The 15,209-nt window shown below is 46.3% G+C and overlaps 1 long non-coding RNA gene across 1 annotated transcript in view; it reads left to right on the top strand.

Moving 5' to 3' along the window:
- The window catches only part of LOC144683294 (uncharacterized), a 75,260-nt gene extending 62,570 nt beyond the window's left edge, over window positions 1–12,690 (top strand). The window contains exons 3-4 of the long non-coding RNA XR_013577224.1: window positions 806–892; window positions 12,403–12,690. This is a non-coding gene — a long non-coding RNA (uncharacterized LOC144683294). The remainder of the gene's footprint in view (window positions 1–805; window positions 893–12,402) is intronic.
- Window positions 12,691–15,209: the final 2,519 nt, after the last annotated feature.

The following is a 15,209-nucleotide window of genomic DNA, read 5'->3' as shown; positions in this document are numbered from 1 at the left end:
GTCAGACAGTTTATTTTTAGATCCCTCTCATGTCAACTTCAAGCAGATCATAAATTTGCTTCTCTCAGAATCCACTGAATTCCAATGCAGGTTCATATCCACTCTATCATTGCCTCTATGCAGTTATTAAGAGCTTTTTGTTTGACTTGAAGTTTTATTATTTAGCAGGGTCTCTTTGAGGTCAGTGAGAACATTACTATCTCTTCCCTTCCACCCTATATGAAAAACCTCTCTATAATTCATTGAACGGCAACTGGGAATCAAATCTTCTACAGGCTCCCACATATATCTGATTCCACCAGAAATACAGTGCATTGAAAATTTTTTATTTATCAGGAAGTATCTCTATATTGTTAGTAGCAATGACAATTTACACTTACATAGCACTCCAGTGCATTGAAGCACTCATAAATTAAGGATATGACCTGAGCAAAGATTAAGCCCAGTGACCAAAGACTAGATCAAAAAGGTAGATTTTGAAGGAGAAACATGAGAGCAATAAAGCTATGAGGTCTAGGGATAGAGTTCCAGAATGCATATTCAAACGCCATAACCTGCCAACTGCACCACTAACCTCAGGCACTGCTCAATTCACCACATCCCCATCACTCACCTGCCAAAAATCTCTATCAATCATGGCTCATGCTTCATATTCACTGTTTCACCATACCACCGCACACTTAGCATTGTTGTAAGCCTCACAACTACATCTCACAGCTTGCATCCACAGCCAGTTAGTTATTCAACCAGGACAAGCACATCACCCAGACACTGACTCATTGATACACCTTCCTCTCTTTTGCAGGACAAGATGGTGAACAACTACCGACAACAGCAGCTAACTGGCAGGACAAAGGCATGGCTGGATATCCTCATCCTGATGGAAGAAAAGGTACCCACCATCATTGGAGCTGCCAATTTCGAGGCTGTGGCTAAAGGTAGGGCTAAAGCCATGGAGGTGAAGTTATGCTCATACCTAATCCTCCTCCTCACATTCCAATTCCCCCTCATCACACAACCTCTTCTATTTCCCAGCTGCACATGGTGTAAGCGTGCAATCTTACTTTTCCCCCCTCCTTCACCACAACCCTACCCTTGTGTCTTTCGGTTTTCAGATACCCAGGAACTGCAACCTGGCCAGGCAAGAAAAGAGGAAAAGTAGATTGATGATGATGAAACTCCATCTTTCAGTCTCACTCACAGCCACCAGCTTAGATACTGGCACTAGGGGAGCATAGAGGCAGGATCTGAACAGGACATGAGTGGTCTTCAGCAGGAGGCCCCAGCTTACTGGAGGATGATATCATATGCCGGGTTTTCAGATGAGACTTTCAATGGGGTGACATAAGGAAAAGGTTGATGGGTAGGCATATAGAAATGCTTGGGGCATTGGTGGGCCAGCCTTGTACGTGGATTTGTACAGAGCTTGGAGCCCATCCTTTCCTGTATGGAAATGGTATCCATCTCCATTAGCACACTTGTGGACCAAACCATGATGCAATGTTCAAAGATGATGTCTCCGCTTCCATTACAACAAAAACCAAAGTGACCCAGCATGTGCTACACTGGAAGCTCAGACTGAAATCAAGCAAATGCAGCTTTCTATCATGCAAGTTCAGACTGCTGCCATCATGGCAGTGGATACCAATTTTTAAAAATATTTTCAGAGTCCTGCAGAAGTCCAGCAATTAGTTTTCCAATGCATTACTAGGATTGCTGAGGTGCTGCCCAGGGGAGTGAAAGTGGCTGCATGCAGCAAGAACCTGCAGGCCCCTTAGAATGACAGCATTCGTGCTCCCACCACTGCATACCGCCAGTGACCTTCCTGTTCCCTGTCAACCAACCAACCCTGACATCTGCCACCCATGTCAAGTTGGTGTTTTCTAGGGCCCAGAGCTGTGTGAGTTCACCCTGCGGCCTGTGAAAATCAGGAGCCTTCCACCAGCCTATCTCTCGGGGTAGCACGTCTAGGAGCACTAGGCCAGGCAAAGGCATTGAGAAGGCAGACACTAAGGGAATGCATTAAGGTGATGAGTTGACTTTTGCATAGCATTTTGGATGGTCTGTTTGATAAAATTGGTTTGGAATGTTTTGTGGTGGCTGTTATTTCATTATTGTGGAAGATGCTGTGAGTCAGTAACAGAGGGATGGTAAGGTGTGAGACTATTGTTGAATGGGGAATTGGAGTTAAGTTTACCAATTCTGCAAACAAATCAGCCGATCATGCACAGTCTGGCTCGAAAATATGTGTTGGCTGCCTCCTCCCTTCCTCCTGTCCCTCTTCTTTGTCCTACTTTTCCTTATCCTCTTCCCTCTCCTTTTCCTCCTCTTCCTCCTTCCCCTCCTCTTGAGCTGCTACTGGCCTAAATAAAGAATCAGATGCAGAACAAGTCAATACACTTCTTTACTTGATTGGGGTAATTGCAGACAACATCATTGTATGACAAGCTATTGATGAGTCATCTGCCAAATTTGATTATGTTTTAAAATCCTTTGACGTTTATTGCAACCTGAGATCCAATAAAATATTGGCGAGAGCCAAATTTAATAAGAGAGTCCAACTGCCCAGGGAACCTGTTAATTCCTTCATAAATGATCTCTACAGGATGGCAGAGGGATGTGAATATGGAGATTTAAAGTCTAAGCTCATCCAAGACAGAATCATGGTGAATGTTACAAGTGATTCACTCTCTGACCCCTACAAGCTAAAGATGATCTTACCCTAGACAAGGCAATCCAGCTAGTTAGACTGTCTGAGCTACATGAACAACATAGGACCATCCTAAGGGGAGAGAACACTACTTGGGGCAGAAACTAACCCTCAGTCCACCATATCAGGTCACAGAAATGCAGGGACCATCCAAGTCAAAGAAACCAATTCCTGAACTGCCCAGCAGAGCGACTTTGCCATTGCTGTGGCGCGAAGCACCCTCACAGGAAAGATCAGTGTCCTGCGAGCACCTCCCAATGCTTCCACTGCAACCGACATGGATACTTTGGCAAACTGTGCAAGTAAAACCCCAGCACTGCACAGATAGCCCAATGGTAATCCATGAGGTCGAGACCTTAAACCCTGAAGGCACGCAGCCACGCTTCTTGGGTGACATCAAAGAATGCGGCTCTTCATTTTGGAATCCAAACTTCCTGGTAAATGGTCATCTAAGAAATTTTAAATTAGATTCAGGTGCCAGCATGACAGTCCTGTCAGACAAGGTACCATGGCTCCAAGGCCTTTGGATTCGAACAACCGACATTCCACTTTATGGAGCAGGGGAAGTCCAACTCCCAGGCATTAGCTTGATCCTTGAACCACTGAGGTATGGCAACAAACAGATTTTTAGCTGATGTATGTTGTCCAGGATCAGCCTTTCTCTCTTTTGAGTAGGAATACCTTAATCTCCACCAGACGGCAGAAGATGTCAAGGCTACCACAGTCATTAGCCGATCAGAACAGAACGATACTGAGTCCTCAAACACTAAAGAGTATTCAGACTCTGATCTCACCTGTGATCTCTCTTTTTGAGCAGCAGGTTTGTCCATCATCATTCCATGTCCGGGAAAGTCCCCAGTGGTCAGACCAACCTACTGCACACGAGATTACCATAGCACCCCTAGTGGAGGTGGTACCAGAGAAGGATCCACAATCTGAGGAGCCTCTACCTTCAACTACAATGATAGTACAGTCAGTAGACACACCAACCACTGTGCACAGACAGCAACTTCCAGCCAGCATGCCAGAACCGCAAGGGATGCTGGAACCTCATAGCAGTCATACACTATCAACAAAAAACAGACGTGAGCATGCTACTCAATCTTCTTGCCACAGGAACACCTGATTTCAGCCTCAGAGAACTTCCTAACAACCCAAATGTAAAAGAAGAAGAAAGGTACTGCCAAGCAGACAAATACCATCATCATCCACCCCGCAAGAAACAGTCAAGAGTAACAACAACCATGCATTGCCAAACCAGCCAGACAAACCAGGCATGGTTTAACATCAAGGGCAAAATTTTTCCCCCGTCAGGGAAGGTGGGGGGGGGAGCGGGCACGAGCGGGCGGCTTCCCGATCGGCACCCCTGGCCAGGAGCACGCCGCCATTTTACGTGGCGTGATGTCCGCCAGGAAGTGCTATACGCTCCCTGTGCGGGTTGGAGGGGGGGGTTCCGTCAGCCGAGAGTGCGCTCTTTCACGCATGCGTGCGAAACAGTGCACAGATCTCCCTGAGGCTAAGTGCTGCCTCAGGGAGGCCGGCTCAGATTTTCAACTTTTAATAAAGGATTTTAAAAATTTTCCCTGCCATGTCCCCTCATGTGACACTGTCACATGAGTTGGGACATGTCCATAACTTTTATTTAAACCTTTCATTAAAATTTAAATACCCTCATGAAACCTCATCCCGCCAGTGGATGAGGTTTCATGCTTTTTCACAGCCCGCCTGGACTCCTGGCCTGCCCGCCAACCTTAAGGTTGGACAGGCAGGTCCATTAATGAGCTGAATTGGTTTTCTAATGGCCTTAATAGGCCGTTGACAGTTATCAGGTCACAGAAATGCAGGGACCAGTGTCCTGCGAGCACCTCCCAATGCTTCCACTGCAACTGACATGGATACTTTGGCAAACTGTGCAAGTAAAACCTCAGCACTGCACAAATAGCCCAATGGTAATCCATGAGGTCGAGACCTTAAACCCTGAAGGCACGCAGCCACGCTTCTTGGGTGAATGTCGGTTGTTTGAATCCAAAGGCTTTGGAGCCATGGTACCTTGTCTGATAGGACTGTCATGCTGGCACCTGAATCTAAATTAAACCAATTTGGTTGCGCCCCCGCCGACCTGGAAATGGAAATGACGTCGGGAGTTCCACCCGACGTCACCCCGTATCATTTTACACGTCAGCGAGCGGCCCCTGCTCGCCGACCGGAAGATCCTGCCCCAAGCAATGGAAGAAATGGATGAAACCATGCCCGGATGCTAGTCCGACCTCCAAGCCAACAACAAGAACCAGAATCAACAGAGCCTACCACTCACGCGACAGAATGGCAAGAGAGATGTGGAAGGGTTATAAGGCCTCCAGACCGCCTGAACCTCTAACTTCAAGGACTTGAAGGGGGGAGGTGGAATAGCGAGAATGTTGTTAGTGTTAATACTGTAATAGCAATAATATTGGAATAGCATTAAGGTTGTAACAATAAGGTATATGCACAAGACTTATGACAGTGTAAGACTTTAAGTAAGCTAAAATAACTCTATATACATGGGATAAAGACTTAGGGGGAGTTATAGTAGTAGGGTCTGGTATATACAGGGTTAATGTGGGACTGAGTGTAGTACTGCCCAGACAGTGATATAAGAGGGCACATGACTCAGAGCCGGTATCAGTCTAGATATGAAGAGAGATGTGTAAACCTCCTGGAGCAGAATTTTTCGCTGAGCAGGCGGGAGCACACCCAACCCACTCAAGCATAAAATAGCGTGTGATGACATGGGTTAGCATCCCAACATCACCGAGCACTCACGCGATATTCGGTAGGTGGGCGCGCTCAGGAATCGGAGCCATGCCCACCATTGATTATCAGGCCAGTTAAGGCCATTAAAAAGGCAATTAAGCTGGATTTTACATTGCCTGTGTGAATTCGCACTCATCGCCTGGGCAAAACGGACAGGTGGGCAGACGACAATTTGCTAAACCTCATTCAAGGGCGGGATAAAAAGTGTCAGCAGCATTGCCAGTGTGAGTAGTGAGGAGTTTTGAAGATTGTTTGCTTATTGGTATTTGGCAGCTTCATCTCTGTTCAGGGCTTCATTGTTAGCATTTCATTTCAGAACTTATTGGTGCCTCCAAGGCCCCTGGAGGATTCAGACCATGTGAACCCTTCCAAGTATCAGACAACGTTCCGGTCCCCTGGTAATGAGGATCGTGGTCTCTGCTGGTGGCAGATCCTCTGAGGGGGAAGAGAGGAGCAGAAGGGAGAGGAAGCCAGGTGTCCCAATACAGCTTCCAGGGGAGGGATCTGTGGGAGAAGAGGCGCAGGCACAAGGGGTGCAGGGCCAGCAGGGAGCCCAAGGCAGAAAGGGCCGCAGAAGACACCACTATCTGCCAGGGTTTACAGGCGGCGATGCAGCTACCTCAATATGTCTGCAATGCAATGCCGAAGGAGGCTCTACCTCTCAAGGGAGACCGTGAACTCCATTTGACAGATGATTGGGCCTGAGATTAGCCCCGACAGTGTGGGTGGACACTCCATGCCCGTGGCTCAGAAGGTCACAATGGCCCTCACCTTTTATGCCCTCGGCTCTTTCCAGGGCTCAGTGGGGGATCTGTGTGGAGTATCCCAATCAGCTGTCCACAGTTGCATTAAGCTGGTGACAGAAGCTCTGTTCAGGTGGGTACTGACCTTAATGTTTTACACTACGGACAAGGCCAGCCAGGCTGAGTGAGCCAGAGACTTTGCAGCGATTGCTGGGTTCCTCCACGTCCAGGGTACCATCGACTGCACACGTGGCCATCAAGGTGTCAGCGGGTCAGCCAAGTGACTTCATCAACAAGAAGGGATTTCACTCCATGAACGTGCAGATAGAGTATGATCACAGGATGCATATTCTGCAAGTCTGTGCAAGGTACCCTGGCAGCTTCCATGACACTTACACCCTGAGACACTCCCAGGTGCCGAGGCACTTCCGGCTCCAGCGCGACTAGATGGATGGCTGTTGGGTGACAAGGGCTATCTGTTGAAGAGGTGGCTTATGACGCCTCTCTGCCACCCAAGAACATAGGCAGAGCAGCATTACAATAGGAGTCATGCCTCCACAAGGGCGGTGGTAGAGACCACCATAGGTCTTCCCAAGATGAGCTCCCGATGCCTGGACCGTTCAGGGGGTGCACTACAATACCCCCCAGAGCGGGTGTCACTGATCATGGTTGCATGCTGCGTTGTCCACAATCTGGCACTGGCAAGCGGGGACCCACTGGAGGAAGAGGATCTTGATGCAGCTGTGCAGGCCACAGATGATGAATGAAGTAATGAGTCAGAAGAGGAGCTTGGTGAGGAGAACGTTGAGGGCGTGAACAGACCTCTATATTCTCCAGGGAGGCAGGGACACCAAGGATGCCTTGATGCAACGCTCCTTCAGCTAGGCCACCAAAGATCTGCTTCCACCTCATGCCAGGGCTGCCACCTCCATCCCGGATGTCTGAAATGACCCTTTCATTTGCACCCGAAGTCCACTCAATGCCTGTGCAATACATTATCGAGCCACTCACATCCAGCATTACAAACTGACGTACCCTGCCCCTGAAAGAAAAAAGGTGAAGCATGATCGGGCCATCAGAACCGAAGCAAATTTAATGTTATTGTCACATTGAATGCATGATGACATTACCATTAATGGTGTTCATGTCTACACCAGCAGACATATAAACCAAACAAAATTTTTTCAAAAACACCCGTGAACTGTCCCTCTTGTGCTCGTGGTGCCTTTAACTTATGTTTCCAAGTGCTACGTCTTGGTGCCACCCCCCCCCCCCCCCCCCCCTCACTGGCCCTCATGACTCTGCTGTCTTGTTGGCCTTGATGACCTTGGCGGCCGTCCTCTGGCCAGTAGAACCTGTGTTGGCCCTGCCTGGGAGGGAGTGGCCAGTGTCACAGCTGGCATCTCCCCAGTCATCGCAGCCTCATCAGATGTGATGGTCACTGGCGGAGGAGCTGCTGCCATCATCCAGAGCGCCCTGAGAGGAACTCGCAGTGACAGCAAGCAGCTCATGCCAATATAAGGTCACCCTGGACCTCCCTGGTCACCATTAATGGACAGGCACCTAGCTGGGATACTGGGTGCCTCACCCATCTCCCACACTGGCACTGACTACCTGAGGTCATTGCCTGTGTGAGGGCTTGCAGGTCCTGATTCTGTTCCTGGAGCTGCCTCTCCATGAGAGTCTCCAATCTCTCAATGGAGAAAGTAGTGCGCTCAGCCATGAGGGTCAATACAGTGCCCGTGCTCCACATGGACTCCTCCACAATGAAGACCATGGCACGCAGACCCTTATGGGTCTCAGCCAGATCCTCCCCCACATCCCGCTGGATATCCTGCATCTGCTGCCTAATGGACGACTCCAGAGGCTCATCATCTGCCTTCAACTGAGCATCGTCCTGGTCCCCAGCAGTCCTCAGGCTGCTGGCGCCCTGGGCGCTCTCTGCCTCCGCCTGCATCTCAAGTGAGTGTGCAGTGGCCTCATCGATGTGCACCGACATTCTTGCTGCCGATCTAATGCCCACCGAGGTGCTGGTATCTGCGCTGGTGCCTGGTTCAGAGTGCGGGAGTGACACAGGTGCAGATGAAGCCCGCGTGCGGTCCTCTGGCATCAGGGGTAGCCATTTGGGGTCCAGAAATTGAGTGCATGCTGGCGAATCTAAGAGAGAACAAGGACATGTCATTAGTTAAAGTCATCACACTGTCACTGTGCAGGCCAGGCACCCTGGCGAGACAGTGGAGATCTGGATCATGGTGTCATCATCTTTCAATGATCAATGAGGACTCCAGGTTTGAGGCTTCCATCAATGAAGGGACTACACTAGAATGGTTGCACAATCCGAAACACTCACTCCTGTGCACAGCACTCTTACCTTTGTCTGGCAACCCCACCTCTCCACGCCTGGTTGCATGTGAAGCATGCCGGCTGTCCAACTCAAGGACGTCTTGCTCGAACCTGGTCAGCAGCAGCAGAGTGGGTGGGCCTCTGCCTGTACGTCACCTCTCTGGTTGGTTATGGCTCGTCTTCTGCTGAAAGGACAGAGAAGCATTGATAAGTCCACTGTCTACCTGCAGCGCCATTGCAGCCTAGCCAACCCCAGCTGAGGAATAGCTCGCAGGGTACATCTGAGTCGTGGTCCTCGAGCCACAAGGCACTCAGTCCAAGCAGCCAGGGCTCACCCCATTGGCCAGCTCCAGCGTCATTGACCGTTGGCACTCAGACTCTAGCACCCCTGAGGCCCATGGGTGGGCCTTAAGACTTCTGCACATTGACCCATGCCAACACGGACTCACCCTCCCTGAGCACAGCACGTCATTGAACCTCCACTGACACTTCACCCATGTGTGCCACACTACATTATGGTTGCCAACCAACGCTGCAACCTCCTCCCATGTGCTCTTTGTGAGGTGCAGTGGCCTCGTCCTCCCATCTCTGGGGACAAGGATGTCCCTCCTGGCAGCCACCTCCTCCAGGCAGACCATGAGGCAGTCGTCCAAAAAGTGAGGGGTCAAATGCCCACCTGACCTGCTCTCCCGCCTGCCGTGTCCAGCTGCACTTGATTTCATAACTTCAATATTGAAAACGCAGAGGAAATGTTCTTCCATAGCCCTTCAAGAGGCTGCTTGTGCCGTTTTTAACCGGCCGCTGGGTCACCATTGGACCCAGCGGCTGACAGGCACCCACCCCCGATCGCCTCTTCCCGACCATTGGGGAGCTGCATTTCACGCTGGATGGGCCTTAATTAGCCTGCCAGCGTGAAATAGCATCGTGGGCTGATCGCAGGCGGCAGCCCGTCTCCCAGCCGACCCCAGGCCCGCCTATTGCGCCCACCCAGTGACCTGAAAATTCTCCCCTAGGACGGAGTCAGCTTCATACTGTACCCTCCGTGGAACTCTGAAGAGTCATACAGACTCGAAGCATTAACTCTGTTTCTCTCTCCACAGAAGCTGTCAGACCTGCTGAGTTTTTCCAGCATTTTCTGTTTTTATTTCAGATTTCTAGCATCTGCAGTATTTTGCTTTTATCATACTGGTATGAATTTGTTGGGCCAAATGGCCTGTTTGTGTTACTATGTAATATTGCGTAATTATATGCAGTTTCTTATTTAAGCTAAATGGCTGGTGTTAGTTTCATCAATGTCAAGCTGCAGAAAGCTTTGGCTTATTAACAACTTATTCAGATAGCCTTTAGTAACTACAAAGCTCACACTACACCAGTACTTAATTTGCAGCCACAATGGCAATATCAGTTGAGAAACATTAAGCCATGTGTCTTCTGTGTTTCCTTCTCATAATGATCTCCTGCTGCAGGGTTTTCATATTTTCTTTTCTGAATCTCTGCATGCTATGAACTTTCCATACTTACTCTCTGAATGTCCTCATGCCTTATAGTCTTTATTTCCTACTGTGCATGTGGTTTAACATATATTTAGTTGCCTCTCTCTACAATAAATCTACCTTATCTTTCTGTTACCAATCCTTGTAAATTAGTGTCGATCAGCCTCCAACAAACCTTACCTTTATCTGTATTCAAATAACCACTGAGGAGCTGTTCGTTGCTGAGTCACACTAAGGTCAGCCCAGAAGTGTATCAGCAGTTGCAATTCCTAGCTATTTACTTCTCCTGTTCTTTTTCTGTATCATTATCTTGTAACAGTTTGGGTTATTAATTGTTCCTGCCTGGCCTCCTCCAACAGAAGCCAACTGTACACAGCTAATAGGAGAGATGCTCTTTAAAGTTATAAATAAACACAAATTGTGGAGAGAATGAGGTACTTGCAAAGATTCTGAAGTTACACTGAACAGTGCCTGAACAGTAGTCTGCTCATCTGACATTCCTCTCTCTGCTATTTTACTGGAATTATTAATCCATTCAAAATAGATAGGTTACTTGAACAAAAATAGCAGAGACAACATCTGAAGAATGTACTGATGCTTGCTACAATAATTTTCTCACTGCGTATTTAAGCACCAATGAGTCTTTACAACACTTTCATGTTATTTGGGATGTTCCTGTCAAAAAAACTAATCGACAATTCGACATAAATTTTCAGAGTGCCTGGGTTGCCTCCCACATCTGTAACCCAGGTTTAAACCCAGCTCAGACTACAGGTTGAAGTTCTCCCTATTTGCTGTTAAATTGTAAGGAGAGCTCTGATATCCATCTCATTCCTTTTTGGAACAAAAACAAAAATAGCTGGAAAAGCACAGCAGGTCTGACAGCATCTGTGGAGAGGAAGACAGTTAACGTTAAGTCCGTATAACTCTGCATCAGAACTAAAGAGAAATAGAAATGAGGTGAAAAATAAGCTGTTTAAGGGGAGTGGGACATGTGGAGCTGGATAGAGGGCCAGTGATAGATGGAGGCGAAGGAGAGATTGCCAAAGATATATTAGACAAAAGGACAAAGGGGCGTTGACGGTGGTGATATTAGCTAAAGGATGTGATAATTCATTTTTGGAGTGTTTGATGGAACATTGTAGAAGGAGCTTTATTCTGCATCTAAATAACATTAGTATCCCACAGCATAATCTCAGGGACAAAGTGTCTTTTCAAAAACAGGTAGGGATAAGGTAGGAAATTATAGTTAGTTTTATGTCAGTAGTTGATAAACTGCTAAGTGCTAATCTCGGCCTGTCTGTTTGATTTTAAATATATGTGCAGCACATCGGGTAGGGTGGGGGCGGGTGGGGGAAGCAAACAGGTTAACATTTTACCAGCTCCCAACCAGCCATCGTCACTTCCGAATTTTCCTAAAATTGATGGCAGTCATAGGAAGTGTCTATTCTAATATGGCCAACAATATTCAAGTGACGCAGTAACGATGGGAAAATACCACAGGGCATATTTTCTGTCATTACCATTGTAACCAACACTGGATGCAAGAGACATTATTTTATTACTTGCCTCCAGTATTGTTATGGCAGGCAGAGTGGGATTTGAAATTTAAATCTGTCCTATTGGGTATATGGGTGCTATGGAATATTCAATTGCACTCTTAAAGCCTGATATTTAGAAGATTAACAACTGCCTTCCTCTTCAGCTGCCCCCATGGAGTTTTGATCCAAGACAGAGAAGTATGAAAAGTTAGAGCCATTTTCACTATAGGGCTGAGGATATTTTGGGGAAACCTGATGGAGGACTTCAAGATTATGAAGTGCTATGATAGGATCCATAATTATGGATTGTTTCCATGATAGAAATGAGAGATGCAACTTGAAGACAATCTAAAAATGAATTAATAGGAAGATAGAAAAGGTGAATTTACACAGAGGGTGGTCGGAATGTAAAATTACTTGCTAGCATAATCAATATAAGCACCTCTATTTTGATTTAAATCACACTGCCTTTTTCTGCTTGCACAATAATGTGCAACAACAGTACTGTACCTTCTTGTGATCTGCACTTGACATTTGTATCTTCCATATGAATATGTCTTCAATCTCTCCAAAAGCGGATGGAGCAAGCATTTAGTGAGAAACCGATACAAAACAATAACTTACTTTACCTTACAGTAAAGTGAATAAACAAAACAGCAGTTGTGATCAGGTTTATTTAATTAAATCAGTAAAACTTATCTTTGCATAATAATGCAAAATAAAGAATGCACCACAGTCTACCATACCAGCAAATCACAGAACTTGTCTAATTTTCACAGGTTCTATGATGGATGTGCGATACACTCTGCAAAATTACTGCCCAGGTGGTGAGGTGAAAATCATCCCTATTTGTAATTTTGAGACCAGTATCACTAACAATATGCTTCTTCATTTTTATTGAAAGTAAGTCAGCACTATGGTAGACAGAATGTGAAACGACTGATACTGAGATACAAATGTGCTGCAGAGCTGGACATGATTGAAGGTGCCAGTCAGTAGCCTCTGTTGTAACTCTTTTCTCTGTTGACCTCCTACTTTGACCAACATTTGATTCTTTGTTGCCAAATTACACAAAGTAACTCATACGTGACCTTCCAGCACAAAGCTTTTCTTTCATCCTCAAGCTCTGTGTTTCAAGAATGTCTCATGGGAAACTACTGTACTGAATAGAGATGAAAAATACACACACCGATGTGCATCAATCAGATTCATAGGTACAGTCAAGGTGAGGCACTTATACACACTCATTACACTATCCCAATGATCATTCCCAGCTCAAGTAGAGCACAGGTTAGAGAGAGATTACAGCTTCATTTTTAACTGACCATTGAGTCATTTGAGTTTTCCTTTTGCATTGAACATGCTAAGCCTCTCACTGTTCCTGTGAAGGACCAACAGAAGTAACTAGCAGTAATAAGGAAAGGCGAGCAGAACAAGGGTAAAGGACAAGTTCAGGGGGCTGCTGCTCTTCAGATGATGTGTGGTGCTCTCTGCATTGTAATTCCCTAAACCTCAGGTAATAATTTATTGTCACATGTAAGTTATGGGCTTTAATTAAGAGACTGGGGTAGTTTTGAACACTAAGTTCATAAAACATTGGTGGGAGCAGGGGAAATTGGTCTGCACACCTTTCTGAGAATGGGCAGGCTTTAAGTGGTGAGGGCTCAGGAGAAGTCCTGGCAATCAAAGGAGGCCATAGAAGGTTGGTGACTCCATGCTACGGGCCGCTGGGGCTAAGGTATCCTTTGGAGCAGTAGTATTCTGCTCGGCACGGCTGAAGAGCTGAAGCTTGTGAGTTGGTGCAGGAGTGCAGACTTCCAAATCCAGGGGAACTGAATCTTGGGAGATGACATTGAAACCCAGTGAGGTGGCCATCATCGAGCTGGAGCAACTTTTGGAGAGAATTCCAAGGCGAGATATTCGAAGGTGAGGAGTGGAATCCCTTGTGAGTTTCAGTAAGATTCGTTGACTCACAGCGTTATCGACATCTGGGTGGGTAAATCTGTCTCGGTCACATTTGTCATTTATTATGCAGTGTAGTGCGTTCAACTGCAGTTTGCATGTTATTCCATATGTACTACATATTAACCCTGAATGTTAGCGTATTAGATTGATATTGTAAAGTTTCATCTTTCTGACCTACTATGGTATAGTTTTTTTTGTTTGTTCAAAACCCATGAAATCTCATGGTTTTATTCTCTTAGCAAGTGTCTTGAATCTCAAACTTTGTCTACATTAAGCAAAACATTGTTGGTCCCTAACCAGACCTTGCCAAATCATTGGGGATCTGACCCAGGATCATAACAAATTTGATGCCTATCGCTTTAAATATTGCTGTTAGGGGAGGCTTCTGTGCTGTTGAATGCCTCATCAGCTGGGAGTGATCAGCATAGACATTCATAGCACAGGCAGAACTCTTGAAATTAATGTCCAATCAGCTAGAGCAGCTTTTGACATCATGATAGTGCCACTTCTGACCCTTCCAATACATGCATAGCATGCCCATGCTAATACCCTTGCCAGCATAGGGCACTGTGCGAGCCAGGCCAGAAATTTCCAGAAGCTCGGTTATGCAATTTTCTTGCCTCAGGAGTTCCATGGCGCCTGTACCAGTGTACTGCCCAATTTCATGCCCATAAATTTGAACTTTGAATAGCCCAATGTTGGCAGGTGAGGTCCCCACCTCATTGGAAATCAGCCAAAGAATTCCTATCTCCTGCTTTGCTTCATGCAGTTTGATGGATTATAGACCTGCAGAGCATGTAACCTATAATTTTAAAGAACGACACAGTTGCTTTGACCTGATTTAATTTGATGTGATCCCTCTGAGTCTGGCTCTGCAGAAAAGCATCTGCTGTCAAGTTCTCAGAGTTAAAGACCAAGCAAGGCTATATGTCCAACCTTGGGGCTCCCATCCCAGCTGATTGTGGGGCTGAGCCACAACATTTCCCTGAGACAGCATTAACTCTCTCACTGCTGCACAGCAAAACAAAAGCCATTATATCTTTGGGCATGCTCAAATACCCATAAGACTCCTTCACTGATTCCTCAGAGAAGGCAATTCAGAAAATATAGAATGTGTTGTATAATTAATGGACAGAACAGTAGCACATGAAATTTAATGCAGACTAGTGTAAGAAGGCTTAGCAGGATTGATGCTGCGAGGCTGTTTCTCCTGGCTAGAGTGTCTAGAACTCTAGTCTCAGGATAAGGAGTCGACCAGTTAGGACTGAGATAAGAAGAAATTCCTTCACTGAGAGGGTTGTGGTTTTTAGACATGGTGTATTGAAATCAATAGATATTTGGACACAAAAGGAAACAAAGAATATGGTGATCAGATAGGAAAGTGGACTGAGGTAGAAGATAATCTTATTGAGTTGTTTCGAGGGGCTGTATGTTCTACTCCTGCTCCTGTTTCTTATGTTTTTATGAAGTACTGCGTACAATAAAAAAAGCAACTGACATAGATACGTAATGAAATTGCAAAGGATAAAGTTGAACAAAACTCTGAGTCTTGGTGCTGAACGTCGAGCCAATACAGAAAAGCAGTCACCAAAGCCAACTGAATATTAAAATACATAGCCCA

Source organism: Cetorhinus maximus, chromosome 8 (assembly GCF_964194155.1).
Source record: "Cetorhinus maximus chromosome 8, sCetMax3.hap1.1, whole genome shotgun sequence".
Taxonomy (NCBI): domain Eukaryota; kingdom Metazoa; phylum Chordata; class Chondrichthyes; order Lamniformes; family Cetorhinidae; genus Cetorhinus; species Cetorhinus maximus.
This window is presented reverse-complemented; position numbering and strand designations above follow the sequence as displayed.